At 44.2% G+C, this 21,123-nt stretch overlaps 1 protein-coding gene across 5 annotated transcripts in view; it reads right to left on the bottom strand.

Annotated features, from left to right (window-relative positions):
- PPP6R2 (protein phosphatase 6 regulatory subunit 2) overlaps positions 1 to 19,934 on the bottom strand; it is a 355,372-nt gene extending 335,438 nt beyond the window's left edge. For 4 of the 5 annotated variants that reach the window (XM_063926669.1, XM_063926668.1, XM_063926666.1 and 1 more), the window contains exon 1: positions 19,506 to 19,933. The gene's annotated coding sequence lies outside the window, so the exon portion shown is untranslated. Of the gene's footprint in view, positions 1 to 19,505 lie in introns of all 5 variants that reach the window. The other variant, XM_063926667.1, reaches the window with a different exon arrangement.
- Positions 19,935 to 21,123: the final 1,189 nt, after the last annotated feature.

The raw sequence follows: 21,123 nt of genomic DNA on the forward strand, positions 1-21,123 counted from the left end.
CAAAAACGCTATAATTATACAGGGACAACCTTTATATAAGTGTTTTTCCCTTATAGCATTTTAATATATATATAGTCATATCGCCAAATCAGTGCCCCCCCTCTCTGTTTTAACCCTGTTTCTGTAGTGCAGTGCAGGGGAGAGCATGGGAGCCTTCCCACCAGCATTTCTGTGAGGGAAAATGGCGCTGTGTGCTGAGGAGAATAGGCCCCGCCCCCTTTTCGGCGGGCTTCTTCTCCCGTTTTTCTGAGACCTGGCAGGGGTTAAATACATCCATATAGCCCCCAGGGGCTATATGTGATGTATTTTTAGCCAGAATAAGGTACTATCATTGCTGCCCAGGGCGCCCCCCCAGCGCCCTGCACCCTCAGTGACCGCTGCTATGAAGTGTGCTGACAACAATGGCGCACAGCTGCAGTGCTGTGCGCTACCTTATGAAGACTGAAAAGTCTTCTGCCGCCGGTTTCTGGACCTCTTCACTTTTCGGCATCTGCAAGGGGGTCGGCGGCGCGGCTCCGGGACGAACCCCAGGGTGAGACCTGTGTTCCGACTCCCTCTGGAGCTAATGGTGTCCAGTAGCCTAAGAAGCCAATCCATCCTGCACGCAGGTGAGTTCACTTCTTCTCCCCTAAGTCCCTCGTAGCAGTGAGCCTGTTGCCAGCAGGACTCACTGAAAATAAGAAACCTAACAAAACTTTTACTCTAAGCAGCTCTTTAGGAGAGCCACCTAGATTGCACCCTTCTCGGCCGGGCACTAACTGAGGCTTGGAGGAGGGTCATAGGGGGAGGAGCCAGTGCACACCACCTGATCCTAAAGCTTTTACTTTTGTGCCCTGTCTCCTGCGGAGCCGCTATTCCCCATGGTCCTGACGGAGTCCCCAGCATCCACTTAGGACGTCAGAGAAATGACAGGAGCCGATTGGCTGGTACTTATTACCTGGAGTAAGCCAAGTGACAGTCTTTTAGTCTTTTTATTGCTGACATTACTACCATTTTGCACACGAGAAGGGAGCGTGGCCAGCACTTCCATTCCCCTAAAAGGATCATTCAGAATGTAGCGCACACCATGGCAGGGGTGCACAGCACCCATTCACTCATGCTATGATAGGCAGCACAGCGGTGAATGGTGCGTACCGCTCAATATTCTGGCTCATAGGGACTAAGCTGTCCCAATTAGGATTTAGGGGGGTATTTATCAAAGCTTGGAGATAAAATTGTGAGAGTACCAACTAAGCTAATGTCACTGTTAATTAGTCCACCATCAGGAGGACACTGAACATCATTGGTGTGCATTGCAGGATTGCAAGGAGAAAGCTGCTGCTCGTCTGCAGTTTGCTAAAGATCACCTGGACAAGCCAGAAGGTTATTGGAACAATGTTTTGTGAACATATTAGTCCAAAATAGAGCTTTCTGGATTAAATGAGAAGCGTTATGTTTGAAGAAAGGAGAACACTGCATTCCAGCATAAAAACCTCATACCATTTGTGAAACACAGTGTGGTGGTATCATGGTTTGGCCTGTTTTGCTGCATCTGGACCATGACAGCTTGCCAACATTGATACAGTCTGAATTATACTAGAATATTCTGAAGGAAAATGTCAGGAAATCTGTCCATGAGCTGCATCTCAAAAGAACGTGGGTCATGCAGCAAGTCAACGACCCAATGTACACAAGTCTTCGCCCAAAGAATTATTAAAGAAGACTAGATATAAAGTTTTGGAATGGCCAAGTCAAAGTCCTAACCTTAATCCAATCAAAATGTTGTAGAAGGACCTGAAGCGAGCAGTTAATGGGAGAAAACCCACCAACATAACAGAGTTGAAGTTGTTTTATACGGAGCAACGGGGTAAAATTACTCCAAGCCGATGTTCAGGAGTCAGGACTAATCAATAATTACCAGAAACATTTACATGCAGTTATTGTTACATAAGGGGGGCATATTACAACTTTTTTCCATGCCAAAACAAGGTTATAAATAACATTCTCTGCAAACTCAACTTTAGAGGAGTGGCACTGCTTCCATAATTACAAACCAGTTCATTAGTTATAGACATTTAGAAATGCTCTGATTTGTGATTAGGCTATTCATTTATTAATTGTTGACTTATTCAGTCCAATTCCTTCACAAATTGTTATCTATGTGCTATTTTATGGTCTCACTGCCTCTTTTATGATATCCTCCCACAATTAAACAGCAAACAGGTAAGTTAGTTGGGTGTGGCGGTGACATTTATTTTGCTAAGTGGACCTGTCAAAAGCGTAGGCATCTATTTTATGGGATAAACTAATCAAAGAGCAGTAGCTATGAAGTTACCTTGAACGCAAGTCAGGCTCAGTGAAGATCATTCAGGTAATGCTTCACTGCTAGCAAACTAAGAGGTTATATACTGTATTGGCTCCACCAGTCAGGTGCTTCAAAAATTATTAAACTGCCAGTCCAGCATGTTCATGCTATATAAAACCTGATTATTATAACCATGAGCAATGTTTCATGCAGGTTTTAAAGTTATTGCTATACCAACTAAAACCCATTGTAACTGAGTTATTCTATACATAAAGCTTTGACAATTACAAAGGAAAAGATAAATTTGTTTTTTAATAAGTTTGTGCCAAATCCATGTTTTAGGATTCAAACGAATTCCAAGAAGTTTTACAAAGAAATTTGAGAACTATCTGACCAATTTAATTTGCATATTAAAATAAAGCACAACCAACTGATTTTAATCTTTAATTTCATTCCTAGATAGCAGAACGCTATATTCTGTGCCATGAAATTACAGGAATCAGGAATGACTTGGCCGAATCCTAAGTATCTTGCTAGAAATACTCATGATTCAAGGATTCAGATTTTATTTTTATTATTACTTTTATTAAACCTCTAGAGTCTTGAAGAAATAAGCATTGGCTGCAATTCAACAGTGAGCAGTCTTTTTCCACAACATTAAAAATATGTGTATTTTGTTTTCAAAATAATATTTGATTACATTTATTGCATAAAACATTTAATTTGTCTAATTTTAAGAGAATCCAGGTTGTAATCATAATAAAGTATAAAAATCTTTGTTAATCCTGAAAATTTATACAGGTTGAGTATCCCTTATACAAAATGCTTGGGACCAGAAGTATTTTGGATATCGGATTTTCCCGTATTTTGGAATAATTACATACCATAATGAGATATCATGGTGATGAGACCTAAGTCTAAACACAGAATGCATTATGTTTCATATACACCTTATACACACAGCCTGAAGGTCATATAATACAATATTTTAATAACTTTATTAACTTTGTGTAATAAACAAAGTGTGTGTACATTGAGCCACCAGAGAACAAAGGTTTCACTATCTCACTCAAAAAATTCTCTATTTCAGAATATCCCGTATTTCTGAATATTTGGATATGGGATACTCAACCTGTAGTATGTTTGGATTTCCTGGTATATTAGGGCACACAGCTAAATCTGTAGTACAAGAGTCTCAAAACAAAACTTGTATGGGCCCAAAACAAATACTCAGTTTATTCTAACACTATGAGATAACTGCAAGTCATTGGACTACAACAAGCTTGAAGGGGTGATTCAATTGTTTAAATAGCCGCAACAATTAATGAGTGCCCCGATCGAGCAATTCAGTTGTTTCAGGGGCCCATTAATTATCACGCTTATATTTCACCAACAGGACCGGGTTGGCTGTGTATAACAACTAAAATACTGTCAGTGACGTGAAAAGTGCATTTGGGCTTCCAAATGAGCCATTTTTGAACATTTCTGCTCCCCCTCCAGTTTGGTAGCTGGCAGCACTTGCTCCCAAATGGAGCAAAAATTGAATTGCTCTGTTGGGCACCCATTACACAGAGCTGTCAGCAAAAAAACTGAATTACCCCGAGTGTCTATAGAAATGTGCTGTGCCTACCTACCAAATTAGCAAATTTTATGATCATGCTTAGTGCACATTTATATGGCAAACTTTAGAGTATTAAAGCGTTTCAGAACTCTTAGTAAATCCGATGGGCGTTACTGTACATTTGGCTATTTCGACATATTCAAAGAAAAGCATTCAATTCAGTGCAATGCAAAGTCGCAATTTGGGCAGCACACATCATCATTATATATTAAACTAGCGTAACCATTGCTAATTTTCCTACACATCTCTCAAGGTTGCAATGAAAATTGCAGCAAAGTGCCATCATCCAACTGTTCCAGAGGCACTAGCAGCCATCATGCGGGGTTGAATAAGTGCTAATAAAGTATTGTGTATGCCATACTCTCTTGACCATATGCAGAGTATATTAGACGGCAAATATTAACATCTACTGGTTGAAACCAACATACACAGATCAGCCACAAGACATAAAAAAATGTCTAAACAGTTTTAAGCTAAACAAAAGACACAGGAGATCCAGGGGCGATATTCAATTGCTCTCGCTTATCGCGCTCATTAGTGTCGGGTTTAGCCACATAAAGCGGCTAAACCCGACTAAACTAATGGGCTCCCAATGCAAATGCGAAAGAGAAAAAAGAATATAGAGTGCGCTGTCAACAGCAGCCAGTATGGGGAAGGTCAATTCCCCAAAACAAATATATAGAATATGGAAAAGATATACTGGCGCCAGTATATCTTTTCCATATTCTAATGGGCTCCCAAACTGGCCACTTTCCGCTCATTTCAGCTCTCCATGCCCATCGGCAGAAACAACTGAATAGCTGCTGGCGGGTGCTTTTTAATTTCCCCATCGTTCAATATGGTATTTAATTGTAGGTGCAAATACAGAACCAGAAGTGCCACAGGATAATTTATAAATGGTAAGAGGGGTGGTCTTCTGTTTGCCGGCGGTCGGGCTCCCGGCGCTCAGTATACCGGCGCCGGGAGCCCGACCGCCGGCTTACCGACACTTATTTTCCCTCGTGGGGGTCCACGACCCCCATAGAGGGAGAATAAAATAGTGTGGCGCGCGTAGCGCGCCACCGTGCCCGTAGCGTGGCGAGCGCAGCGAGCCCGCAAGGGGCTCATTTGCGCTCGCCAAGCTGTCGGTAAGCCGGCGGTCGGGCTCCCGGCGCCGGGATGCTGGTCGCCGGGAGCCCGACCGCCGGCCACCCGTAGTGAACCCGGTAAGAGAGTTCAATCCCGATATGCCAAATATTAGCAGTTAAACAAAACTGTTAGGAACAATGCAAGTCCTCCTAACTGTAAAGTTCAAAGAAATATGTTAGATAATTGTGTAGGACCCTGAAGTGCACTGCCGGCTTCTTACTTTTTTTTTTTTTTTACTTGTGTAATTTTTTTATTGAAGTTTTTCAGGGAAAAACAAAAAACATTAAATACAGAACAAAACCAAAACACCAAACAAAACAAAGAAAAAGGTACAGGAAAAATACAGCAAATAATGCAATCTGTGTCACATAGATAAAGATAATAAGTGTCACGACAATCTCGCAGATTCACATACTAAGCCTCAATCAGTTAGAGAATAGTGCCCCAAATGCAGCCAGACGGGAGGTATTCCACTTGCTGAGGTAATGGGGCAGGGTCCCTCTAGACCAGAGGTTCTCAAACTCGGTCCTCGGGGGCACACACAGTGCATGTTTTGCAGGTAACCCAGCAGGTGCACAGGTGTATTAATTACTCACTGACACATTTTAAAAGGTCCAGAGGTGGAGCTAATTATTTCACTTGCGATTCTGTGAGGAGACCTGCAAAACATGCACTGTGTGTGCCCCCGAGGACAGAGTTTGAGAACCTCTGCGCTAGACCTATGTGTAAACCTCTCATGTCCTGACACCTCATTCACTAGAGCTTGCCAATTGTACACATTAGGGGAAGAAGTAGCAAACCAGTTACGCGCTATAATCACCTTAGCTAAGGTAGTCAGGCAAAGAACATATTTGTATAATGCCGGGCAGTAGGATTCCTCTTAGTCTAGCGCAAACATACACAGTGTAGGAGAAAGGGGGGGCAGCATATGTTCAGTAAGCAGAATGTCCGACCAGACTGCTTCCCAAAAGGCATATACAGTGGGGCACAGCCATAGCAGATGCCAAAAGGTAGCTTCAGGGGCACCACATCTTGGGCAGGTACTACCAGGCCGTAGACCTGCTTTACATAAAGAAACTGGAGTTCGCCGGTTTCTTACTTTAATCACAATCTCCGATTTGGTAATCAAATCCCTGTTGGTCATGTGGATCCAAATTATTATAATATCAGTCCCTCCATTGGTTATCTGTATTCTACAGTATTCAATATAAAATATTTTTATTCACACACACAAGGTCATTATCCAAACTACACCTATCCTGGTGTATCAATGCCTAGTTCCCTATAGATTGTAAGCAGGGCCCTCCAACCTCTATTACTGTCTGTTATTAACCAGTTTTGTTTTATCACTGTTTCCAATAGTAAAGCAAAAGAGAATTTGCTACGCTATATAAGAAATTGTTAATAAATAAATAATAATGTAACAGCCGATTTAGTAGTTAAGTACAGTTCTGACACATTTCACTATGGAAATAACTTATAAAAGGAATAAAAGGCACTGTCATATAACTAGCCTCTTTATATAGATGTCGTTCATACTTTACGGGTGCATATATCTTACTGCTGATCCACAATTATAGTATAATACATTTATCTAAAGCCGAAAATTTCAAACATTACACCACACCAAGGAGGCAGTCCTACAATAAGAAAACAAATGTAATAAACAATTAATACAATGCATCATTAGTATTGAGAATGTAAGCATTTAATTTACTCATGAATGCAAACCCACATATACTGTAATCATTTACTAGTCCAATACCTCTCAGTCAAGAAATATCCAACACATAATGAATCTGTAGCTTAATAAAAATAAACATTTAAAAATCTCTCCATAACTTTAGCCAATGCCATTAACAAATGCAAGTCACATGGTCAAATGCAGTTAAATAAAATACAAATATATTTTAGAGAAAATTATCTCAGTCTAATTATAAGGCACATATTTATTAAATTAATTCTGGGGGAAATCCCACAAAAACGGGTGGGATACCAGCAAAATATATCCCATGGATGTACGTTGGGGGCTCTGCAGCATGTATCAAGAGATATCCCCCATTTCCAATCGCAATAGCAGCCCCCATTGGTTTCTATAGTGACTGCTATATTGTGGTACTTACCAAGCTCCAGATTGCTTTCCAGAGCTTGATCCCAATCTCTAAAGACATCTTTAGGTGGCATTAGCCATTGTAGCCTATGAGCTACAGATAGCAACATTTACCGTGAGAGGGACCTGTAGGATCCCTACCCAGCAACAGCAGCTTGCTCATTTGTGGTTTGCCGATCGTGCAGATGCATTAATGCACAAGGGTCCTGAATTAGTAAAGTAAATGCATTAGTGATCACTTTACTGTTACCTACTGCAGAGTTGTGCTCCTGCATGTTTTCTCATCCAGCCCAGTGGTGTAAAATGTCTTATTGCCTCAGTAAAAAATATATAGGCCCCTAAATCCTTTACTTCAAGGCTAAGAGCACCCACAATAGTATTAATGCCTCCTAACTTTTGTGAGTGGATTTTACTGAAGTCAATATATGCACATACACCATCGCAAAGCAGTGACGTGCGGTGGGGTGAGGCAAAGATTAGTTTTAATAGAATAAAATCTCAACAAAAAAAGTAATTAAAAAAGAAATTGAAGATTCAGTTGTCTACTTTTTTGACAGTCTAAATTTTATTTAGCGTTTAGTCAGTCTCACATTGTCCCTCTCCTTCCACCTCAATCTAGAAAGTTTTGCTGCATTGGTGTTGTGTGACAACAGGGAAGATGTAGCATGAGAGGTCAAGTGGACCAGGTGCCTAAAGCAACCAATAAACAGCTGTCATTTCAATGACTGTGCTACTGTATATAAATGATTTAGAAGCGTATTGGTGGCGCTCGCTCATATCTCCCCAAATATTTGAAAAGACATTGTATGGATGCGCTATTGCATTCTTTGTGAGCTTTGTCTTCCTACAAAAAAGATCTATCCATTTTTCTATTGTAACATTTTGTTTCATTAAAAGAACCATCTATATTACCCTAAATGTTCTATTCGTACTCTCTCCAGCTTTAGGTCTTGCACACAACATAACTTCTAAGTCAGTAACCCCTCTCTTAGTAAAGGTGCCCAAACACGGCATGACATTTTAAACGATGTGGACGTTTCAGGCCGCTCGGACCGACACATTGTTTAAAAAGTGTCATGTGTGGTCATGATAATGACACCGATGCGCGCACCCACGTGTCATTCGTAGCCTCCAACATGCAGAAGGATCTGAGGAGGTAGTGAATAATTGCCCCGCTAATCCCCCCACACCCCTCCATCGGTGCCACCATTGGCAAACGTGCGTGCAGTTGCCAATACCGGCAGCCCGCCAGGTACCCGTCGCTCGCGATGTTTCCCTGGAGGACACATCGCTCCGTGTGTGGGGGCCATAAGAGTGGCTTTCCCTTTAAAATTGTTAATGCCATTTTGGATAGATCAATGATAGACAACAGGCAGCACTAGGGTCGCATGAGATCCTCCAAGCCTTTACCTGCAGACCCAGGGGCAGATGTATTAACCTAGAGAAGGCATAAGGAAGTGATAAAACAGTGAAAAGTACAAGGTGATAAACGCACCAGCCAGTCAGCTCTTAACTTCAATTTTCATACTGGAGCTGATTGGCTGGTGCCTTTATCACCTTGTACATATCACTGGTTTATCAATTCCTTATGCCTCCTCCATGTTAATACATCTGCCCCCCAGTTCCTTTCTGCTTTGTGGTTATATTTGTCTGTTATAGCCTCTAACAATGGTTCAAAATGCCTGTATACTATTACCAATAGTTGTCTTTTTCATTGATCAAATGTATGAATTTAACTTACTGCTGAGATTAAAAGTAAGGTGCAGCCCTATTGAAGGTCAGGCGTCCTCCCAGTACAGCCCCCAAAGTATATCAGATTGCCTATCTCTGGGATAGATATACCATCTTCAATATTTGGGTGTCCCCATCTTCTAAACCTATAATGTTTGGCTGGTCACATTGATTTTTATATTAATATTTACTTGTATAGTACCAGCACATACCATTGCACTTTACAATTGAGAACAAAACAGTATTAAGACAAGACAGAGTAATAAAAGACAAAAGTTAATAATCTGCAGGACTGATAATTAGAATGGAACATCATTTTCTTCTGTTTTTATTTAAGAACATATGGGCCAATTTATCAAAGCATTTTTTCATACAATTATGCAGAAGCTACAGTTTCTACATCATTTTATATATCGCCACTATGTACTAATAGCCCAATGCAAGAGATTTCACAGAAATTGCCTGCAAAAAGCTACCTTTCTGTGCAGATCGAATACCCTATTAGTATCAGTGGGGACTATGGTCTGACACTCATGTACCAAACTCCAAAAAGCAGATGGCGTAAACTGCTTTATGCCTATGAAGGCATATTCGGAAGAGAGGGCTCTTACTAACCCTCTTCAGCAGCCTCCAGCCGTGTGCAGTGTCAGATCCTCCGATGAGCTGGGGGTGAAACCCGCAGGGACAGCGGTTATCATGTATGCTGTTCCTGCGAGTTTACTTTTGCATATAGTATGGATATTTTTATTCAAAATTAACTTTCTCTATCGTCCTAGTGGATGCTGGGGTTCCTGAAAGGACCATGGGGGGATAGCGGCTCCGCAGGAGACAGGGCACAAAAAGTAAAGCTTTAGGATCAGGTGGTGTGCACTGGCTCCTCCCCCTATGACCCTCCTCCAAGCCCCAGTTAGGTTTTTGTGCCCGGCCGAGAAGGGTGCAATCTAGGTAGCTCTCCTAAAGAGCTGCTTAGAAAAGTTTAGCTTAGGTTTTTTATTTTACAGTGAGTCCTGCTGGCAACAGGATCACTGCATCGAGGGACTTAGGGGAGAAGAAGTGAACTCACCTGCGTGCAGGATGGATTGGCTTCTTTGGCTACTGGACATTAGCTCCAGAGGGACGATCACAGGTACAGCCTGGATGGTCACCGGAGCCTCGCCGCCGGCCCCCTTGCAGATGCTGAAAAGAGAAGAAGGTCCAGAATCGGCGGCAGAAGACTCCTCAGTCTTCTTAAGGTAGCGCACAGCACTGCAGCTGTGCGCCATTGCTCTCAGCACACTTCACACGGCAGTCACTGAGGGTGCAGGGCGCTGGGGGGGGGCGCCCTGGGCAGCAATGAAAATCCTTTTTTTGGCAAAAAATACCTCACATATAGCCTCCGGGGCTATATGGAGATATTTAACCCCTGCCAGAATCCATTTTTAAGCGGGAGACGAGCCCGCCGAAAAGGGGGCGGGGCCTATCTCCTCAGCACACAGCGCCATTTCCTCACACAGTTCCGCTGGTCAGGAAGGCTCCCAGGCTCTCCCCTGCACTGCACTACAGAAACAGGGTTAAATCAAGAGAGGGGGGGCAAAATTTGGCGAAATTGTGATTTTATAAAAGCAGCTATAAGGGAGCACTTATTATAAGGCTATCCCTGTAAAATATAGCGCTTTGGTGTGTGCTGGCAAACTCTCCCTCTGTCTCCCCAAGGGGCTAGTGGGGTCCTGTCCTCTATCAGAGCATTCCCTGTGTGTGTGTGCTATATGTCGGTACGTGTGTGTCGACATGTATGAGGACGATGTTGGTGAGGAGGCGGAGCAAATTGCCTGTAATGGTGATGTCACTCTCTAGGGAGTCGACACCGGAATGGATGGCTTATTTATGGAATTACGTGATAATGTCAACACGCTGCAAGGTCGGTTGGCGACATGAGACGGCTGGCAAACAAATTAGTACCTGTCCAGGCGTCTCAAACACCGTCAGGGGCGTTAAAACGTCCTTTTACCTCAGTCGGTCGACAGACACAGACACGGACACTGATTTCAGTGTCGACGGTGAAGAAACAAACGTATTTCCCTTTAGGGCCACACGTTACATGTTAAGGGCAATGAAGGAGGTGTTACATATTTCTGATACTACAAGTACCACAAAAGAGGGTATTATGTGGGATGTGAAAAAACTACCTGTAGTTTTTCCTGAATCAGATAAATTAAAGGAAGTGTGTGATGATGCGTGGGTTCCCCCCGATAGAAAATTATTGGCGGTATACCCTTTCCCGCCAGAAGTTAGGGCGCGTTGGGAAACACCCCTTAGGGTGGATAAGGCGCTCACACGCTTATCAAAACAAGTGGCGGTACCGTCTATAGATAGGGCCGTCCTCAAGGAGCCAGCTGACAGGAGGCTGGAAAATATCATAAAAAGTATATACACACATACTGGTGTGATACTGCGACCAGCGATCGCCTCAGCCTGGATGTGCAGAGCTGGGGTGGCTTGGTCGGATTCCCTGACTAAAAATATTGATACCCTTGACAGGGACAGTATTTTATTGACTATAGAGCATTTAAAGGATGCATTTCTATATATACGAGATGCACAGAGGGATATTTGCACTCTGGCATCAAGAGTAAGTGCGATGTCCATATCTGCCACAAGATGTTTATGGACACGACAGTGGTCAGGTGATGCAGATTCCAAACGGCACAAAGGTGTATTGCCGTATAAAGGAAGAGGAGTTATTTGGGGTCGGTTTATCGGACCTGGTGGCCACGGCAACTGCTGGAAAATCCACCGTTTTTACCCTAAGTCACATCTCTGCAGAAAAAGACACCGTCTTTTCAGCCTCAGTCCTTTCGTCCCTATAAGAGTCATATCTGCCCAGGGATAGAGGAAAGGGAAGAAGACTGCAGCAGGCAGCCCATTCCCAGGAACAGAAGCCTTCCACCGCTTCTGCCAAGCTCTCAGCATGACGCTGGGACCGTACAGGACCCCTGGATCCTACAAGTAGTATCCCAGGGGTACAGATTGGAATGTCGAGACGTTTCCCCCTCGCAGGCTCCTGAAGTCTGCTTTACCAAGGTCTCCCTCCGACAAGGAGGCAGTATGGGAAACAATTCACAAGCTGTATTCCCAGCAGGTGATAATCAAATTACCCCTCCTACAACAAGGAAAGGGGTATTATTCCACACTATATTGTGGTACTGAAGCCAGAAGGCTAGGTGAGACCTATTCTAAATCTAAAAAAATTTGAACACTTACAAAGGTTCAAATCAAGATGGAGTCACTCAGAGCAGTGATAACGAACCAGGAAGAAGGGGACTATATAGTGTCCCGGGACATCAGGGATGCTTACCTCCATGTCCCAAATTTGCCCTTCTCACTAAGGGTACTTCAGGTTCGTGGTACAGAACTGTCACTATCAGTTTCAGACGCTGCCGTTTGGATTGTCCACGGCACCCCGGGTCTTTACCAAGGTAATGGCCGAAATGATGATTCTTCTTCAAAGAAAAGGCGTCTTAATTATCCCTTACTTGGACGATCTCCTGATAAGGGCAAAGTCCAGGGAACAGTTGGAGGTCGGAGTAGCACTATCTCGGATACTGCTACAACAGCACGGGTGGATTCTAAATATTCCAAAATCGCAGCTGTTCCCGACGACACGTCTGCTGTGCCTAGGGATGATTCTGGACACAGTCCAGAAAAAGGTGTTTCTCCCGGAAGAGAAAGCCAGGGAGTTATCCGAGCTAGTCAGGAACCTCCTAAAACCAGGAAAAGAGGCTTCCTACGAAGCAATTCCATTCGGCAGATTTCACGCAAGAACTTTTCAGTGGGATCTGCTGGACAAATGGTCCGGATCGCATCTTCAGATGCATCAGCGGATAACCCTATATCCAAGGACAAGGGTGTCTCTCCTGTGGTGGTTACAGAGTGCTCATCTTCTAGAGGGCCGCAGATTCGGCATTCAGGATTGGATGCTGGTGACCACGGAGGCCAGCCCGAGAGGCTGGGGAGCAGTCACACAAGGAAAAAATTTCCAGGGAGTGTGATCAAGTCTGGAGATTTTTCTCCACATAAATATACTGGAGCTAAGGGTAATTTTATAATGCTCTAAGCTTAGCAAGACCTCTGCTTCAAGGTCAGCCGGTATTGATCCAGTGGGAAAAACATCACGGCAGTCGCCCACGTAAACAGACAGGGCGGCACAAGAAGCAGGAGGGCAATGGCAAAAACTGCAAGGACTTTTCGCTGGGCGGAAAATCATGTGATAGCACTGTCAGCAGTGTTTCATTCCGGGAGTGGAAACTGGGAAGCAGACTTCCTCAGCAGGCACGACCTCCACCCGGGAGAGTGGAAACTTCATCGGGAAGTTTTTCCACATGATGGTGAACCGTTGGGAAATACCAAAGGTGGACATGATGGCGTCCCGTCTGAACAAAAAACGGGACAGGTATTGCGCCAGGTCAAGAGACCCTCAGGCAATAGCTGTGGACGTTCTGGTAACACCGTGGGTGTACCAGTCGGTGTATGTGTTCCCTCCTCTGCTTCTCATACCTAAGGTACTGAGAATTATAAGACGTAGAGGAGTAAGAACTATACTCATGGCTCCGGATTGGCCAAGAAGGACTTGGTACCCGGAACTTCAAGAGATGCTCACAGAGGACTTATGGCCTCTGCCGCTAAGAAGGGACTTGCTTCAGCAAGTACCATGTCTGTTCCAAGACTTACCGCAGCTGCGTTTGACAGCATGGCGGTGGAACGCCGGATCCTAAGGGAAAAAGGCATTCCGGAAGAGGTCATTCCTACCCTGGTCAAAGCCAGGAAGGAGGTGACCGCACAACATTATCACAACATGGGGCGAAAATATGTTGCGTGGTGTGAGGCCAGGAAGGCCCCACGAAGAAATTTCAACTCGGTCGATTCCTGCATTTCCTGCAAACAGGAGTGTCTATGGGCCTCAAATTGGGGTCCATTAAGGTTCAAATTTCGGCCCTGTCGATTTTCTTCCAGAAAGAATTGGCTTCAGTTCCTGAAGTCCAGAAGTTTGTCAAGGGAGTATTGCATATACAACCCCCTTTTGTGCCTCCAGTGGCACTGTGGGATCTCAACGTAGTTCTGGGATTCCTCAAATCACATTGGTTTAAAACCAGTCAAATCTGTGGATTTGAAGCATCTCACATGAAAAGTGACTATGCTCTTGGCCCTGGCCTGGGCCAGGCGAGTGTCAAATTGGTGGTTTTTTTTCTCAAAAAAGCCCATATCTGTTTGTCCATTCGGACAGGGCAGAGCTGCGGACTCGTCCCCAGTTCTCTCCCTAAGGTGGTGTCAGTGTTTCACCTGAACCAGCTTATTGTGGTGCCTTGCGCCTACTAAGGACTTGGAGGACTCCAAGTTGCTAGATGTTGTCAGGGCCCTGAAAATATAGGTTCCAGGACGGCTGGAGTCAGGAAAACTGACTTGCTGTTATCCTGTATGCACCCAACAAACTGGGTGCTCTTGCTTCTAAGCAGACTATTGCTAGTTGGATGTGTAATACAATTCAGCTTGCACATTCTGTGGCAGGCCTGCCACAGCCAAAATATGTAAATGTCCATTCCACAAGGAAGGTGGGCTCATCTTGGGCGGCTGCCCGAGGGGTCTCGGCTTTACAACTTTGCCGAGCGGCTACTTAGTCAGGGGCAAACACGTTTGTAAAATCCTACAAATTTGATACCCTGGCTAAGGAGGACCTGGAGTTCTCTCATTCGGTGCTGCAGAGTCATCCGCACTCTCCCGCCCGTTTGGGAGCTTTGGTATAATCCCCATGGTCCTTTCAGGAACCCCAGCATCCACTAGGACGATAGAGAAAATAAGAATTTACTTACCGATAATTCTATTTCTCGGAGTCCGTAGTGGATGCTGGGCGCCCATCCCAAGTGCGGATTATCTGCAATACTTGTACATAGTTACAAAAATCGGGTTATTATTGTTGTGAGCCATCTTTTCAGAGGCTCCGCTGTTATCATACTGTTAACTGGGTTCAGATCACAGGTTGTACAGTGTGATTGGTGTGGCTGGTATGAGTCTTACCCGGGATTCAAAATCCTTCCTTATTGTGTACGCTCGTCCGGGCACAGTATCCTAACTGAGGCTTGGAGGAGGGTCATAGGGGGAGGAGCCAGTGCACACCACCTGATCCTAAAGCTTTACTTTTTGTGCCCTGTCTCCTGCGGAGCCGCTATACCCCCATGGTCCTTTCAGGAACCCCAGCATCCACTACGGACTCCGAGAAATAGAATTATCGGTAAGTAAATTCTTATTATCTGTCATGATAATGACTGTTAATAATCATGGTAGTGCTGCCATTATTAATACATAGGGGGGTATTTATCAAAGCATGAAAAGAGAAAGTGGCGGGGAAAACAAAAGAACAAACCATTCTGCTCCTGTCATTTACAAAAACAGCCTGTTAAATGAGAGTAAGAAGCTGATTGGTTAGTGGCTAGTGGGGCAATTCAATATTTTTTGGGAGCGCCTGCTGGAGCAATTGCTCCAGTGGGCAACCATTGCTGTTGATTTGCCCTAAAACACCGGGTTTAGCCTTGCAAAGTGGCTAAACCCAACGAAAGTCCTGGAGGGGCTGCGAAAAGTGCAGTTTTGGGGCCCAAATGGGACACTGCACATTTCTGCTTGCTAACTCGGGAGGCTGCAAGCAGACATGTTGGCACCAGTAGCTTGCGCATCCATACAGCAGCAAAATTGAATTGCTGCCAGTGGGTGCCCAAAACAATTGAATAGCCCCCTAAATCGCTCTTCATGCTTTGATAAATACCCACCATAGGCCCAATAGTCGTCAATATCTCTTTCAATTAACAGCAACCAGTTGTCTTTCACATTCCAGTCTGTGATATACGCATCTTTCTCTAGACTGCTGGAATTTTGAAAAGGATCCAATTTTTCACAATCTCTAATTGTATTTCTTTAACTTTCATATGTCTATCACAATTACACACTTGGATGATACAGTGAAAGAAAAGCATGACAACTAACACACTTTAGACTAGTGATGTGCACCGGACATTTTTCGGGTTTTGTGTTTTGGATTCGGTTCCGCTGCCGTGTTTTGGATTCGGACGCGTTTTGGCAAAACCTCCCTGAAAATTTTTTGTCGGATTCGGGTGTTTTGGATTCGGGTGTTTTTTTACAAAAACCCCTCAAAAACAGCTTAAATCATAGAATTTGGGGGTCATTTTGATCCCATAGTATTATTAACCTCAATAACCATAATTTCCACTCATTTTCAGTCTATTCTGAACACCTCACAATATTATTTTTAGTCCTAAAATTTGCACCGAGGTCAGAAAATTTGCACCGAGGTCAGAAACAACTGAATAGCTGCTGGCGGGTGCTTTTTAATTTCCCCATCGTTCAATATGGTATTTAATTGTAGGTGCAAATACAGAACCAGAAGTGCCACAGGATAATTTATAAATGGTAAGAGAGTTCAATCCCGATATGCCAAATATTAGCAGTTAAACAAAACTGTTAGGAACAATGCAAGTCCTCCTAACTGTAAAGTTCAAAGAAATATGTTAGATAATTGTGTAGGACCCTGAAGTGCACTGCCGGCTTCTTACTTTTTTTTTTTTTTTACTTGTGTAATTTTTTTATTGAAGTTTTTCAGGGAAAAACAAAAAACATTAAATACAGAACAAAACCAAAACACCAAACAAAACAAAGAAAAAGGTACAGGAAAAATACAGCAAATAATGCAATCTGTGTCACATAGATAAAGATAATAAGTGTCACGACAATCTCGCAGATTCACATACTAAGCCTCAATCAGTTAGAGAATAGTGCCCCAAATGCAGCCAGACGGGAGGTATTCCACTTGCTGAGGTAATGGGGCAGGGTCCCTCTAGACCAGAGGTTCTCAAACTCGGTCCTCGGGGGCACACACAGTGCATGTTTTGCAGGTAACCCAGCAGGTGCACAGGTGTATTAATTACTCACTGACACATTTTAAAAGGTCCAGAGGTGGAGCTAATTATTTCACTTAGCTGGATGACTAAGCTAAGCGACCCAAGTGGCCGACACAAACACCTAGCCCATCTAGGAGTGGCACTGCAGTGTCAGACAGGATGGCACTTCAAAAAAATAGTCCCCAAACAGCACATGGTGCAAAGAAAAAAAGAGGCGCAATGAGGTAGCTGTGTGACTAAGCTAAGCGACACAAGTGGCCGACACAACCACCTGGCCCATCTAGGAGTGGCACTGCAGTGTCAGGCAGGATGGCACTTCAAAAAAATTGTCCCCAAACAGCACATGATGCAAAGAAAAAAAGAGGCGCACCAAGGTCGCTGTGTGACTAAGCTAAGCATCACAAGTGGCCGACACAAACACCCGGCCCATCTAGGAGTGGCACTGCAATGTCAGGCAGGATGGCACTTCAAAAAAATTGTCCCCAAACAGCACATGATGCAAAGAAAAAAAGAGGAGCACCAAGGTCGCACCACAGGTATAGAATGTAGATGGATAGTATACTTGACGACACAGAGGTAGGTACAGCAGTGGCCTTCCGTACCGTACTGCTATATATACTGGTGGTCACTGTGTCAGCAAACTGCAAAACTAAAATGCACCACAGGTATAGAATGTAGATGGATAGTATACTTGACGACACAGAGGTAGGTACAGCAGTGGCCTTCCGTACCGTACTGCTATATATACTGGTGGTCACTGTGTCAGCAAACTGCAAAACTAAAATGCACCACAGGTATAGAATGTAGATGGATAGTATACTTGACGACACAGAGGTAGGTACAGCAGTGGCCTTCCGTACCGTACTGCTATATATACTGGTGGTCACTGTGTCAGCAAACTGCAAAACTAAAATGCACCACAGGTATAGAATCTAGATGGATAGTATACTTGATGACACAGAGGTAGGTACAGCAGTGGCCTTCCGTACCGTACTGCTATATATACTGGTGGTCACTGTGTCAGCAAACTGCAAAACTAAAATGCACCACAGGTATAGAATGTAGATGGATAGTATACTTGACGACACAGAGGTAGGTACAGCAGTGGCCTTCCGTACCGTACTGCTATATATACTGGTGGTCACTGTGTCAGCAAACTGCAAAACTAAAATGCACCACAGGTATAGAATGTAGATGGATAGTATACTTGACGACACAGGGGTAGGTACAGCAGTGGCCTTCCGTACCGTACTGCTATATATACTGGTGGTCACTGTGTCAGCAAACTGCAAAACTAAAATGCACCACAGGTATAGAATGTAGATGGATAGTATACTTGACGACACAGAGGTAGGTAGAGCAGTGGCCTACTGTACCGTAATGCTATATATTATATACTGGTGGTCACTGGTCAGCAAAACTCTGCACTGTACTCCGTATATTATATATATATATATATATATATATATATATATTATACTGGTGTTCCCCAGTCCCCACAATAAAGCAGCACACTGAGCACAGATATGGAGTGTTTTTCAGGCAGACAACGTATACTGGTGGTCACTGTCAGCAAAACTCTGCACTGTACTCCTGCTATATAATACAGCTGCTCCCCAGTCCCCACAATTAAGCAGTGGGAGCACAGATATATGCAGCAGACTGAGCACAGATAAGGAGCGTTTTTTTCAGGCAGAGAACGGATAAAACTGGTGGTCACTGATCAGCAAAACTCTGCACTGTACTCCTCCTATATTAATATAAAGCTGCTCCCCAGTCCCCACAATGATATAAGCAAGCACAAATATTTGCATCAACTCAACAATGAATAAACGGAGAGGACGCCAGCCACGTCCTCTCCATAACATTTCCAATGCACGAGTGAAAATGGCGGCGACGCGCGGCTGCTTATATAGAATCCGAATCTCGCGAGAATCCGACAGCGGGATGATGACGTTCGGGCGCGCTCGGGTTAACCGAGCCATACGGGAGAATCCGAGTATGCCTCGGACCCGTGTAAAAAGGGTGAAGTTCGGGGGGGGGTTCGGTTTCCGAGAAACCGAACCCGCTCATCACTACTTTAGACATGTTTCATCAAAGTGTTTTGCAGCTCGTTTTCATATCGCAATACAGTGCACTGCTCACACACATTGCCTCATTCATTAGTATAATACTAATATCTTGTGCAGTAAATTTGATACAGTTCATTTTAAGCGCAAAACACAATAGTGGGAAGGCACCATTACATTTTCTCTGTCACATTTTGAAAGCACTTTCTACGTTTGTACACATGTGAAACACCCAAGATGGGAATGAGCCATAATAAACCATCGTGCATAATAAAGTAACTTTATGGTTATTGTGAGTATCACATAAACAACAACAGCATGAACGTGGAAGATGGAAATACTTGGATAAAACACATGTAATCACTACATTAGTGATAATAAAGACAATGTAAAGAGATGTAATAACACTGCGGGGGACATATCGCCAGTGAGAGAGGCTGGCGAGTTACAGAGAACTTGTACAATATGCAGGGTACCCTGACGCTCCCTGCCAGCAGACACATTATAGGAATAAAGGCGATGTACTGTGTAACGAGGTCGGAGTGCAGCTGACACCCGGCCACACGCTGCTGCTGCTGTGTGCGGGGAACTGCTGCTGCCGCTGTATAGAGGGGACACGTACCGGGAACGGAGAGCGCTCTGATCGGCCTCACCGGAACTTTAACTCCCGGTGGGAAGGTGCCGTGTCCCTCCCCCTGTCGGCGCTGCGAGACGGGTGTCCAGGTGCGGTCACCGGGTCCGGGTTAAATATCTCACTTTCGCGAAGAGAAGCTCACGATGAATTAGCCGGGGCTTGTTCTGTATGTTCTCGGTACTACACTCACGGGCCGAGATTCTCTCAGTCACCGGCCGCAAGATGGCGGACACGGGGGAGGCGCCACATCACGGGGGAGGGAGAGCGGCCGGAGAGGAATCAGAGGACAAGCTGCCGCTGTGGGTTGGGATGTCAGGACTCGGGCTACCTGGGGCAATGGTCGGAGGGGTCTCTGTGGTGGGCAGTGTGCACTCAGTCGGTATATCAGCAGCAGGGTGATCGGGCTGTGAGCTCTGACGTGCAGTCACACTGCCCCAGGGGCAGAGCCGGATTTAGCCCTCATGGGTCCCTAGGCAAGTTTCTGGTTTAGGGACCCTTTACTCAAGCAATCCATAACACTATTTTTTAGTACCTAATTCATTCCAGTTACATTATTTGTAATTTTTCCTCATAGTAATGCCCTTTGCACATTTATGTTACACACCGTAATGCCCCTTATAGATTATCCCACACACCGTAATGCCCCTTATACATTAGGTCAGAAAGGGTTCCAAGCTATTCAATGCCGGCTCAGATTTTCCAACAAGTCGGGAATTCCAACTTGTCAGAAAGCATGCGGATCGGTGGGTGAACGTGTATTGTCGGAAACGCAGCCAAATCCGACAGGTCCCCGTTCCCGACAATGTCAATCCGACTTTAAAAAAAGTCAGGTTGGCATTGTCGAGAACAGCCAAATACTGTTAGATTTGGCTGCTCACTGGGGGATATTCAATTTTTTCAAAAAGTCGGTTGGGTGTCTGTTTTTTCCTGTCTATTAGAGAGGAAAAAACAGTCGCCTAACTGTCTTTTCAAACAATTGAATACCCCCCATTGAATAAATACTTAGATGTCGGATCCTTTCCGTCGGATCAGAAATAGCACTTGATGAAGTGGCTCCAGCTACCGATCACACGCCACGTAGGCCTAGATGTCAACCATGGCACTCTAACAAGAGACTCTCATGTAAAGTTGAACATAAATGGTGTAAATCTCGTACTCCAAGCGACGTCCTCACATATAAGACTATTTACCATTCCACTTGTAATGCCCTGGACATTACCAAACAAACATATTTCCAAACTCACCTCTCTGCTCAAGCCCCTAACCCCAACCAACTTTTTAATACATTTAAATCACTTCTCAACCCTCCCTCACCCAATCCACCAGCCACTATCAGTGTGGAAGATCTTCCTATTTCAGGACAGGATTGAGTGTTAAGATCTGAGATGAGATGAAATGGTATGCTCTTCCACAGCCAGTGACCTGCTCAATTCCCTACCTGAACCCTTTAGCACCTTCTCTTCATTTAATCGCACAAATGTAGATAAAGTATCAACTCTCTTACCTCTCCTTATGATCCTATACCCATACAAATAAATAAAGCTCCTCCTGTGCTCATCCCAACCTTAACTAAAATCTGTAGTCTCTCTCTTTCTCTACTGGTATC

This window comes from Pseudophryne corroboree, chromosome 6 (genome assembly GCF_028390025.1).
Source record: "Pseudophryne corroboree isolate aPseCor3 chromosome 6, aPseCor3.hap2, whole genome shotgun sequence".
NCBI classification, from domain to species: Eukaryota; Metazoa; Chordata; class Amphibia; order Anura; family Myobatrachidae; genus Pseudophryne; species Pseudophryne corroboree.